The following is an 11149-nucleotide window of genomic DNA, read 5'->3' on the forward strand; positions in this document are numbered from 1 at the left end:
GATGTTATTGGTCCCCACTACTAAAGTTTAGTGTTTTTTATCTTCCTTAATTTTTAATGATGAGATAAAATAAAAAGTACGGATTCAATATATTTTTTTAAATCTGTCTGATGGACTATAGAGATTTGTGTTATAACTATAATAAGATTAAGGGCCGATTTTTCAATCGCCAGATAACTTTTTTCTGAGGAATAAATATGGCCGTTTGACATATTTTCCATACAAAAGCTGCCAAAAAGTCAAACTTATTCGTCAGATAAAAGTTATCTGGAGATTGAAAAATCGGGCCTTAGTCAAATACCCTTTTTATCTAGATGCATTCAAGAGTTTACTATAAACTTTTGAAATTATGTGTGTGTGTGTGTGTTCATTTGTTGTAGGGGATTATGGAGAAGGTAAATGACGATAAAATAAAACCCACATTTCCTTATAATTAAATTTACTGACTAGTATTCACAAAAAAAAAAAAGGGTCTACCAGTAGGATTTGGTGTACTTTAATATGTTTATTATAGCAATAGGTCCACATGATAGGCAAAACTATTCGCGTGCGAGGCTCTGCAGGGAAGTGGTGCTGGTCTGATGCATTGGACAGGCCGCGCCAGGCTGCATCACTGCCTCCTTCAGAGCGGGTATCCAATAACTACGTCAGGAGCGGATCATATGAAACGAAGGAGTTTCGATCCGCGCCGGGGTTAATTACTTGAATACCATAAATTTACATATCCGGGTGGTTTGGTGTCACCAGATACTTTCATCCTGGTGACAAGTCTTTTGAAGTCACGTCCGGGGATTTTTGGAGGTGATCAGGTTGGTGGCTCTGACCCCGGTCGGGGCCGGCGCGCGCTGGACTGCCCGCAGGTGACGGCTGGCAGCGTCTCAACAGCGGCGACGTGATGTCTGATCTCCTCCAATACTTAGGCATTTGATCTTCGTGCGTCATCGCTCGCATTGAGACCACTCTCACAGACTACTTATCGCTGGGATAAGTTAGTCTGTGAGAGCTTCGGGCGTCGGCGTTAGGTGTGGCTGCTGGTGTGGGGTAGAGGGGCTGGAGAGGGGACGAGTGGGGTGGGCCACCCCACGGCAGCCGCAGGGTGCAACTGGAACCTGGAAACAATAATATAACTGTTAGTAAAATAGTTATAACGCAAATAGAAAATGCAGTTCTGGAAACAAGAATATATTTGGAGAATAAAAAACCTCTTCTTAAATCTTTAAACAGTTGATTTAAGTACGGGAATCGAACCCATATCTTATATACTAAACACCACGGCGCTAACACAAAAGAAAACTCTTTCTACAACGAAACGGCGTGAACCAAAAAAATAAAACACTGAATTCTAGCACCAAAGCGATCTAACTTCAAAGAAATTTGAAAAACCAAACAGAAAATTCAAATAATAATTCTGAACTATAAATAAAAATGTCCCACAGTACCAGGATGCTATCACTAACCTCAGTGGAGTCTGTTAGGACTGCGCTGCGGAGACCCGGAGAGACGCGTCACGCTCGCTCGGCGGCGGGCGACGCACTGCCGAGTCTCGAATCTGAGCTAGACGAGCTAAAAGAAGGGGTGCAAACCATCCCTGTATCACAAACAATGGATTCCAAACCTTAACGGCTAAAATTTACGGTTGATATTGCCTTGGAATGGCACCTGCAGCGCTCAGCTCACCATCGATCCGTCACCGACTTATATAATGCAAAGTTGTGTTTTTGGGGGTGCATTCCCCATCCCCTTGGTTGATAACCTGCATGGAATTCTGGTCTTTATTCTGTATGAATTAAAGGTTAAAGTTCTGTGTTATTGTACGTTTTATTTTTGTTATTTGTCGGCCCCGGTAGCAGACATTACCTTATATGGTAGTGAGCGCGTCCCGGCGGCGGTGACTATGTTTACTATAGCTATGCGTGGGGGATGAAATGTTTTCTTTGTTATGAAAGATACGTTGTTATCAACATTTTTGTATTTCGTTCACAAATATTTTTTTTTCAGAATCTTTTGTGTCTTCTTGTTTTCCCGTAATTTCTTCTTTCAATATTTTATTTAATAGCACATGCCTTTCTGTCTCTAATCTGAAGTTAACCCTCGTTTTTTTGGCAAAATTTTTAATCTATTTTGTCCGACGATGCAATAATGTTGGTATGCAATTGATTTAATTCTACAGATGAAAAAGGTCCATAGGACCAATACTACAAAATGCGCATCACTCCCAAGTTTGGGATAATTACAATCGTATTATGACTGATATACAACCAGGACCCCAATTCTGCTATTACAATGGCCGATGAATGAATGAAAATTGGCTCAAAATGACAATTTTCGTATTCTTTTAAGCATTTCTATTACAAAAAAAAATTAAATTATAGAAAGTGAAGTACGGGACGGTATACTCAAGGTCAGTACAATGGATTTTCAAATTTATTTCGTTGGCAATATGCTTAAGAGAATAGGAATAATTACAAATTTAATTCAATTGCCATTAATTCATCGGCTATTTTTAATAGTAGAATCTTGGCCATCTGACGTGACCTGAAACACCATTGGAAAAATCTGGGTTGTACTGGTTTCCACACGATGTTTTAGACCACATTTATCAAGCGATAATTATTTTGTAATACGCAGATGAGTTCGAAATGCCATTGGTGCGTGGGTTCGAACCTACAACCTTTTTTTGGCAGTCCTTAATTTAATCCTTGTGTCATGGTGGTTTCACAAACATTCAAGTCACATGCTTGCCCTACTCGGGGATTGAACCCACGACACGTCGTGTACGTTTGGCGTGGTGACCTCAACCACTCGGTTATCCGTGCAGTAATATTAACCAACTAAGAAATTTAAGATGCTTTTATCACTCTCCAATATTTTTTGGAAATCTGTATGACGGACTAAGCAGCCTTTTTGACAAATAACTTATATTGCTTAAGTTCAAGATTTGTAGTTTTTCCTGAACCGCAAACATTCATTAATAAAATAGTAAAGGAAATTACGCATTTTGCTTACACATTACGACACATCCTCTCATAAACTTTTAGCCAATTCATCTTTGTTAATTATTATTTCCTTTAGGTATTAAAAACAAAACAAATTAAAATCACTCATACAGAGTTTGGGCTAACAAGAATCGGGTTCAAATTAAATGTCAAACGATCGATACCCCCCTAGTAGCTCACAGAATGTTCTAGAACATTTCAATGCATGTGATTTACTGTCTTAACGTTAAGAGAATAAGGTTTAAAATCCAGGAACGGTTTGTAACGTCAGGACAATGCACTCCTCATTCCAAAGAGTCTGTGACCTGCGCATTGCGAGTAGAATGTTCTAGAAAGATTTTGTTTATAGAATTTTCAGCTTTAAATCTAGTACGGTAAGGTTCGAAATCAATAAAACTATTGAAAGGGGGATAATGCAGCCTTTCTCCCTGAAGTAGAACCTGAGGGAGAAAGGCTGTATGATAAACGTAGATTGTAATAGACAGATTCTTGTACGTAGAATTTTCAGTCTTAAATCATGATCATTAAGGTTTAAAATTGAATGCTAAACGCTTATTTAAGGGATAAATTGGGGGGTTGTTTCTGTTCCTCATACCCTGAACGAGGTGGCTCCACGCTGCCTACTTTGAGTAGAATCTTCTAGAAGGTTTTTATTTATAGGATTTTCAGCTTTAAATCTAGTCACGTAAGGTTCAAAATTGAGTAAAATTATCAGAGGGGGGATAATGCACCCTTTCTCCCACAAGTCGAACCTGAGGGAGAAAGGCTGTATGTTATACGCAGATTGTAATAGAAAGATTTTTGTACGTAGAATTTTCAGTCTTAAATCTCGACAGTTAAGGTCTAAAATTGTATGCTAATCGTTTGTTTAAGGGATAAATAGGGGGTTGTTGCTGTTCCTCATACCCTGGAGGAGGTTACAGGACTTGCGCAGTTCGAGTAGAATGTTCTAGAAGGTTTTTGTTTATAGGATTTTCAGCCTTAAATCTCGTAGTGTAAGGTTTAAAATCGAATAATGCATCAAAAGGGGGATAATGCAGCCTTTCTCCCTCAGGTAGACAGACTTGCTGGTTATAGGTAGAATATTCTAAAAACATTTTAGGCAATTTAACTTTCAGCCTTAAATCTAGTTGTGTAAGGTTCAAAATTCAGTAAAACTATCAAAAGGGGGATAATGCAGCCTTTCTCCCTCAGGTAGACTGACCTGTGCTTTATACATAGATTGTAATAGAAAGATTCTTGCTTATTGGATTTTCTGCCTTAAACTTTGTTATATAAGATCCAAAATTGCATGCAAAACGTTTGTATAGGGGATAAATGGGGGCTTCATGCGGTTCCTCATTCCCTGAACGAGGTGGCTCCACGCTGCCTACTTTGAGTAGAATCTTCTAGAAGGTTTTTGTTAATAGGATTTTCAGCTTTAAATCTAGAAATAGAAGGTTCAAAATTCAGTAAAATTATCAGAGGGGGGATAATGCAGCCTTTCTCCTCAAGTAGACTGAATTGCGCGTTACACGTATTGTTATAAATTTATTCTTGTAAATAGAATTTTCTGCCTTAAAGCTTGTTGGATAAGGTCCAAAATTGTATGCAAAACGTTGGTATAGGGGAAAGATGGGGGGTTAATGAAATTCCTCATACCCTGGAAGAGGTGGCTCGACGCTGCCTATTTTGAGTAGAATGTTCTAGAAAGATCTTCTTTCAAACAAGTTTCTGCTTTAAATCTAGTCACGTAAGGTTCAAAATTCAGTAAAATTATCAGAGGGGGGATATTACAGACAGAATTGCGCGTTACACGTAGAAAGATTTTTGTTAATAGAATTTTCGGCTATAAACCTTCTTAGATAAGGTCCAAAATTGCATGGAAAACGCTTTAATAAGGGATAAATGGGGGAATAATGCGGTTTCTCATTCCATGGGCGAGGTTACAGGACCTGCGCAGTTCGAGTAGAAAGTTCTAGAAGGTTTCTGTTTATAGGATTTTCAGCCTTAAATCTAGATATGTAAAGTTCAAAATTGAGTAAAACTATCAGAAGGGGGATATTGCAGCCTTTCTCTCAGGTAAACTGACGTGCTCGTTATACGTCGTTTAGTTATAGAATGATTCTTGTACATAGAATTTTTTGCCTTAATGCATGTTGTGTAAGGTCTAAAATTGTATGCAAAACGCTTTTATAAGGGATTAATGGGGGGTTGTTGCTGTCTCTCATACCCTGCACAAGGTGGCCTCACGCTGCACATTTTGATTAGAATGTTCTAGAAGGTTTCTCTTTATAGAATTTTCAGCTTTAAATCTAGATATGTAAGGTTTAAATTTCAGTAAAACTATTAAAAGGGGGATAATGCAGCCTTCCTCCCTCAGGTTGACTAACCTGTGCGTTATACGTATAATATTCTGGAAGGATTTTCATGCACAGAATTTTCTGCTTTAAATCCAGTAATATAAAGTTTAAAATTCCGTGAAGCTCTTTTAAATAGGGGGGATACTTACTGCAGTACCTCATACCCTGGGCGAAGGAGTCTGACCAGCTCATTAAACATAGAATGTTCTAGAAAGATTTTTGTTTATACAATTTTCTACTGTAAATCTAGGCATATAAGGTTGAAAATTCTATGAAGAAGTTTAAATAGGGGCTAAATAGGAGGGAATACTGCAGTCCCTCATCCCACTAGTCTAACCGGGTTTGCGTCCGGCGTGTTTATATCATGAAATGAAAATATTATTTTGCAAAAACTAATGGTTTATACACAGATTGATAGCTTAATGGTAAGACCATTGGACATTCAATAGGGATGATGACAATTTTTTTTGCAGTGTCCGTCTTTGTAGTTTTTTGTATAATAATAGATACGTATTTTTTAATTTGTCCCGCAAACATAAACTGACCAAATTACAGTAAATGAAACTTACGCGTGACGTCACGATTCAGTATAAATTTTACCATATCGTTACGTCACAAGCCCCCTCTCCTAAACTTTAAAGCAGTTAATCTTTATCAATTCTAGTTTTCTGAAAAAGAAAAAAATACGTGTCTCATACTTTTAAATTATCTAACTGAGGGACTAATGAAAATTTTTCTTTTTATACCCAGTCATCATACCTATTCAAAGGTTTTATTTTCGAATCCACAAATCATGTTTTGAAATCCAAAAAGTGTTTAGAAGCACCTAATTATCTTTTGCTGAAAACGGCCAAGAACCACATCGTAAAGAAACCAACACACCTGAGAGTTTTTCAAGGTTGTGTAGAAACGTCAAGCATCTAAGCTAGGCTTAAACAGAGACATTAGGTTATACATCAACCATACGATAAGAAGGACAGGGCCCCAATTCTTCAAATAATTCAAAATAAATTCAAAATTTGGCTTAAAATATTAATTTTCGTTTTATCTGAAGCATTTTTCTACACAATAATTTGAAATTCAGTGTTTGACGCTAAACTCAAGGGCAATACAATTAAGTTCCAATTATTGTATTGGCAAAATGCTTAAGAGAATAGGAATAATTTCAAATTTAATTCAATTGCCATTCATTCGTCGGCCATTGTATAATAGCAGAATCCGGGCCCAGATGTGTTCTCTATTTACGAACTAAGACCTTTTGTATAAGTAGCCTCCCTCTTCCCAAGTCCTTGCTATTATCATGAAACGGTGCAACAAACTCCAACGTTAGTTAGAAAATATAATAGTATGTCACCAAATTCACTATTATACTTACCAATTATGTATTTAATAGCTGTTGCCCGCGACTTCGTTCCCGTGGGTAGAAGATATAAGTTATGATTTATACCTGGCCTGTTTTTTTTTCACATTTTCCATTGTATCTTCGCTCCTATTAGTCGCAGTGTGATGTTATATAGCCTATAGCCTTCCTTGGTAAATGGTCTATTTAACACAAGAAGATTTTTTTCAATTCGAACCAGTAGATCCTGAGATTAGCGCGTTCAAACAAACAAACAAATAAACTCTTCAGCTTTATATATTAGTATAGAAATATAGGTATAGTTTAATTAAATAAAATCAATCTTCATACAGAATTAAAGTTCTCGTTCTCGATTTAAATCAAACGACCCCTAACTCGATGGGTTTCAATTAAATTCAATTCTTTATTTCTTTCATATATATGTAACAATCACTAAATTAAAAGCCCCACAAAGCCTTTTACACGGTTTTTCTTTTCATAAGGGAGTTCCTATGGCCACCTTCCAGCTCCAGCATCAGATCAGCCCCATGTCATCATAATATTGTACCGTCATGCAATATTCAAATGCATGGGAAGTTTCACCTCAATCGGAAACCGGGAAATGGGTGTTCAACTTGCAAGATTTGATTACAAAACAAAAAAGAATTGAAGAAAGTTTTTCATTTTATAAATTTTTCAATTTATGCTAACTTTACAACTATCGCACAACGCCATCTAGTGTCAATCAAAGCAAAGCTTGCATTGTTAGTACTAGACATATGTAGCTTATGTCACAGGTCACTCGCAAATACCCTGACTTTCTATTAGTAAAAGGATTTCTATTCGAAATCGTATTTAGTAGATTCAAAACGAACTTATAGGAAGTTTTAACATATTATAAATCATACTTAAGAAATATACTTACGCCAGATGTCTTGGTAAACTTTGTTTCACGTTGAATTAATAAATGTTCCTTGGCACCGATAGTAGCGTCATCTATTGGCTTCAATTACGTTTCAAAACCATCTAGGGACGCATTGAAAAATATAATGCACTACATTTAGTCCACGTTTGGCACCGATAGTAGCGCCATCTTCTATCTTTAATTATGTTTCAAAATCATCTAGGGACGCATTGAAAAATGTAATGCACTACATTTAATCCACGTCTAACCGTGAAAGTGTAGTTAGTTGACAAAAACAACTCTAGCTGCAGCCCTCTGGCCCGCCCGTTAGAAATCGAAAATAATCCCACGGGAACATGAAATCTTGATAAAGGCTTATGCTTAGCCGGAGTGCGTGTCAATAAAGGTTATAAACTATCAATGTAAGAAGTTTTGTCTAAAACCATTCTGTGGTTTTCGCGTGATTTGAGTTTTTAATAGTTGATTTTTTAAATTGCATTGTCATCTGGTTTGAAGCTACACTGAAAATTTCAGCCAGCTAGCTTATCGGGAAGCGCCTCAAAATTGAATTGCAAAAATCCAACCGGAACGACAAACAAACAAGAAAGTGAGTGTATAAAAACGTGGGAAGAAAAAACATTATAATAAATTCCCTCCACTGCAAGAGGGAGTTGTGGAGGCTATATTTATTAACACTTTATAATATTTAAAACCGCTAAGCAAACGCATAGCAAAATATCGCCATAAGCTGTCAAGCTGTCTTTATCATTGACAAGAGGAAAGTAGAGACAGAAAGACATAACTAAACGTCACTCAGCTAAGTGCAGTACTTGCACAGATCTGTGAACCACATGACGTAGGGATAGAGGGTCGGGGAGGTCGTGAATAAAACTCATTTGTGCGTGTTTTGTTGGTATAATTAGTTTTTTTAATTTTAGGGATTGAAGTCTTAGAAACTAAGAGGAATAGGAGCAACGTGTGAGGCCACGTCGCTGCTACCCCCGAGGCCCTGTGGCCTTGGCCTGCTGGCCCAGGCCACAGGGCAGCTATCCTAGGCTTAAAAGCAGAATAAAAATTGCTCACATACTTGGTGTCTATTTAAACTCTATAAGAATTACTCGCTAGCTTAACCCTATCTTACATGTTGTCAGTCAGGCGCGCATCCGTCTCCAGGAGGAGGTCGAGAGCAGAACACATAGAGTGAGACTCCATGGGGTCTGTCCCCGCCCCCCCCCTCCGGGATCCGCGCCTGCCCGAGCTACCTAATCACAGAGCACGAGGTCTCCGTCATCTCTCACGCACTACTGGCGCGCATCAGATGAGGCGAGTAGTGAGTGACAGTCTAGTGTTGAGTGCGCTGCTGCTGCTGCTGGGAGTGCAGGTCCGGGGGGGGGGAGGTGGAACCCATCCCCGAGATCTGGAAGTAGAAGGAACCTCTGTTACCAAAAATTACAGACACATAATGGTGTTGCTCAGGCCACAAACATCTGTCTTGAGTAGGATTCAAACCCACCACCCACATCTCTCCTGTACCCTGTACTGTCACCACTTACGTTATGAATCTGCCGCGAGACTCGCTGCTGCGTCAGCTGCCTTCAGAGCAAGGTGATGCTGCTCCTAAATCAGATACCTGCGGAGGAAGAGATGAGATATATTAAAGAAGATACGCAATTATAACACCTAAGTATTATAGCTAAATATTGTTTTGTATTCGATATCCGTCGGCACTTCGGCAGCCATATTAGATTGGCAAACTTATAGTCTTGTAGAACCAAATAAAGAAAAAACGAATTTCAAAATGAATGACTACTTTTCAATGGCGCACTTTTGAACACTACTTAATTAAATAAATATCTGAGTTTAATATTTACACACAACGTGAACTGTGAGGGAGTGTATTGAGAACACTTACCTCTGAGGAGGTCCGGGCGGCGGCGCTCAGCAGTGCGTCATACGCGGCGGACGGCGGGCGGCACACTGACTCCAGATGCGCGTCTAGACCAGAATAAGACGCGAGGGCGCGGGAGGGGAGACTAGCCCCTGAGGTAGCAAAACGTATTAATTTAGACCTTATGTTGACAGGATTAAGGCTGCAATTTATTGTTCTAGAATGTAAAATCCACCATCCGCCGCTCACTGAAGTGTGCTAGCCTACCCCTGTAATATCACATCATTTTACTCAATTTTAGATCCTATCTACCTAGAAATAAAGCACCATATTAAATGCTGATCAAATTCTAGAATGTTCTACGCGGGGGTGCTAGCCTTCTCCCTGGATTACACTAAAGTGATACACAACTTTAGACCTAATTTATGTAGAACGAAAGCTGGAAATTGAATACTAACAGATTTGTTCTAGACCTTTCCCTCTACCATACAGCTCACACAGGGTGCTAGCCTACCCCCTGACATATTCTAACGTGTTATAAAACTGTAGACCTTATTCGTTGACTGTTAAAGTTGTAAATTTAATAAATTGATTTTGTTCTAGAATGTTCGGTCGACACCGGGGTGCTAGCCTACCTGCCCCCTGTGTGACTCCAAAATGCTACACAAAAATAGACCTTATTCGTGTAGAATTAAAGCTGTAAATTAAACGTTGACTGGTTTGTTCTAGAATGTTCCATCTCCCCCTTACAGGTGAATATCGATTTGTCTAGATAAGGTATTAATTCTAGTTATATTTTACTTGTACGGAAACAGAACGTTGAAAATGTAGCCAAGTTCGACAAACATTTTATTTTTAAACCCCGACGCAAAAAGAGGATCGTTATTGTACTACCCTCTGTCCGTCTGTCTATCCGTCTATGTATCTATCTGTCTATCTGTACGTTTATATTATATCTATCTGTGAACTCATCATAGCTCCCGAAAGGATTAAGCGTTTTCAATTATTTTATCATGGGTTTCTGTTACCGTAATAACAGCAAATACAAAAAAGACCAGATTATAATCAATAACAACAGATTTCCTAATCATAAAATTGAGTTTATTTGTCATCCAACAGTTTTCCCTCAATTAACTATTCGCAGGAGCTCGATTCGCACTTGACCGCTCATTACATCATATTCAAACTTGGCTTCACACACTACCATGCATCTTGGTCTCTCATCCCTCATCCCCACTCTCAATGAGTCGGTGGGTTGTGGGTTGTGGGGTGAGGGAGGGAAGGGCGCGCAAAACACAAACACCGATCTCTCAACCCCTGACAAACAGCGGATGAGATAACGGGCGAGGTTGGAACGAGGTGAGGAGCTTGGGGGAGAGGGGAATGTTGGGGATAGGGGGCCAGGGGGAGAGATGAGGGCGAGGGTGGTAGTCAAGTATAGTCTATAACATTCTGTATGCAGCGCTCCGGTCACCATCGATCGGTCGCCGGCTGATGCAAAGTTAGCTGTGACTAGTATTCAATGCTTACTAGCTTTCATACAATGATTTCGAAACATTAAAATATTGAAATAAAAAAGAGGTAGATGACCAATGGTTGAACTAGGCCCTAATTCTGCTATTTACAATGGCCGATGAATGAATGAAAATTAAAATAAATTGGACATTAAATTCTCCTAAG

At 38.8% G+C, this 11149-nt stretch overlaps 2 long non-coding RNA genes across 2 annotated transcripts; both read right to left on the minus strand.

Annotated features, from left to right (window-relative positions):
* Nucleotides 1–422: 422 nt before the first annotated feature.
* LOC113505596 lies at nt 423–2251 on the minus strand. Its single transcript, XR_003401638.1, has 2 exons — nt 1458–2251; nt 423–1109 (listed from the first exon to the last, which is right to left on the minus strand). It is a non-coding gene; the product is annotated as an uncharacterized LOC113505596 (long non-coding RNA).
* A 6229-nt stretch (nt 2252–8480) lies between these two features.
* Nucleotides 8481–10207, minus strand: LOC113505580. Its single transcript, XR_003401633.1, has 3 exons — nt 9494–10207; nt 9135–9211; nt 8481–8998 (listed from the first exon to the last, which is right to left on the minus strand). It is a non-coding gene; the product is annotated as an uncharacterized LOC113505580 (long non-coding RNA).
* Nucleotides 10208–11149: the final 942 nt, after the last annotated feature.

Source organism: Trichoplusia ni, chromosome 26, assembly GCF_003590095.1.
Source record: "Trichoplusia ni isolate ovarian cell line Hi5 chromosome 26, tn1, whole genome shotgun sequence".
Classification (NCBI taxonomy): Eukaryota; Metazoa; Arthropoda; class Insecta; order Lepidoptera; family Noctuidae; genus Trichoplusia; species Trichoplusia ni.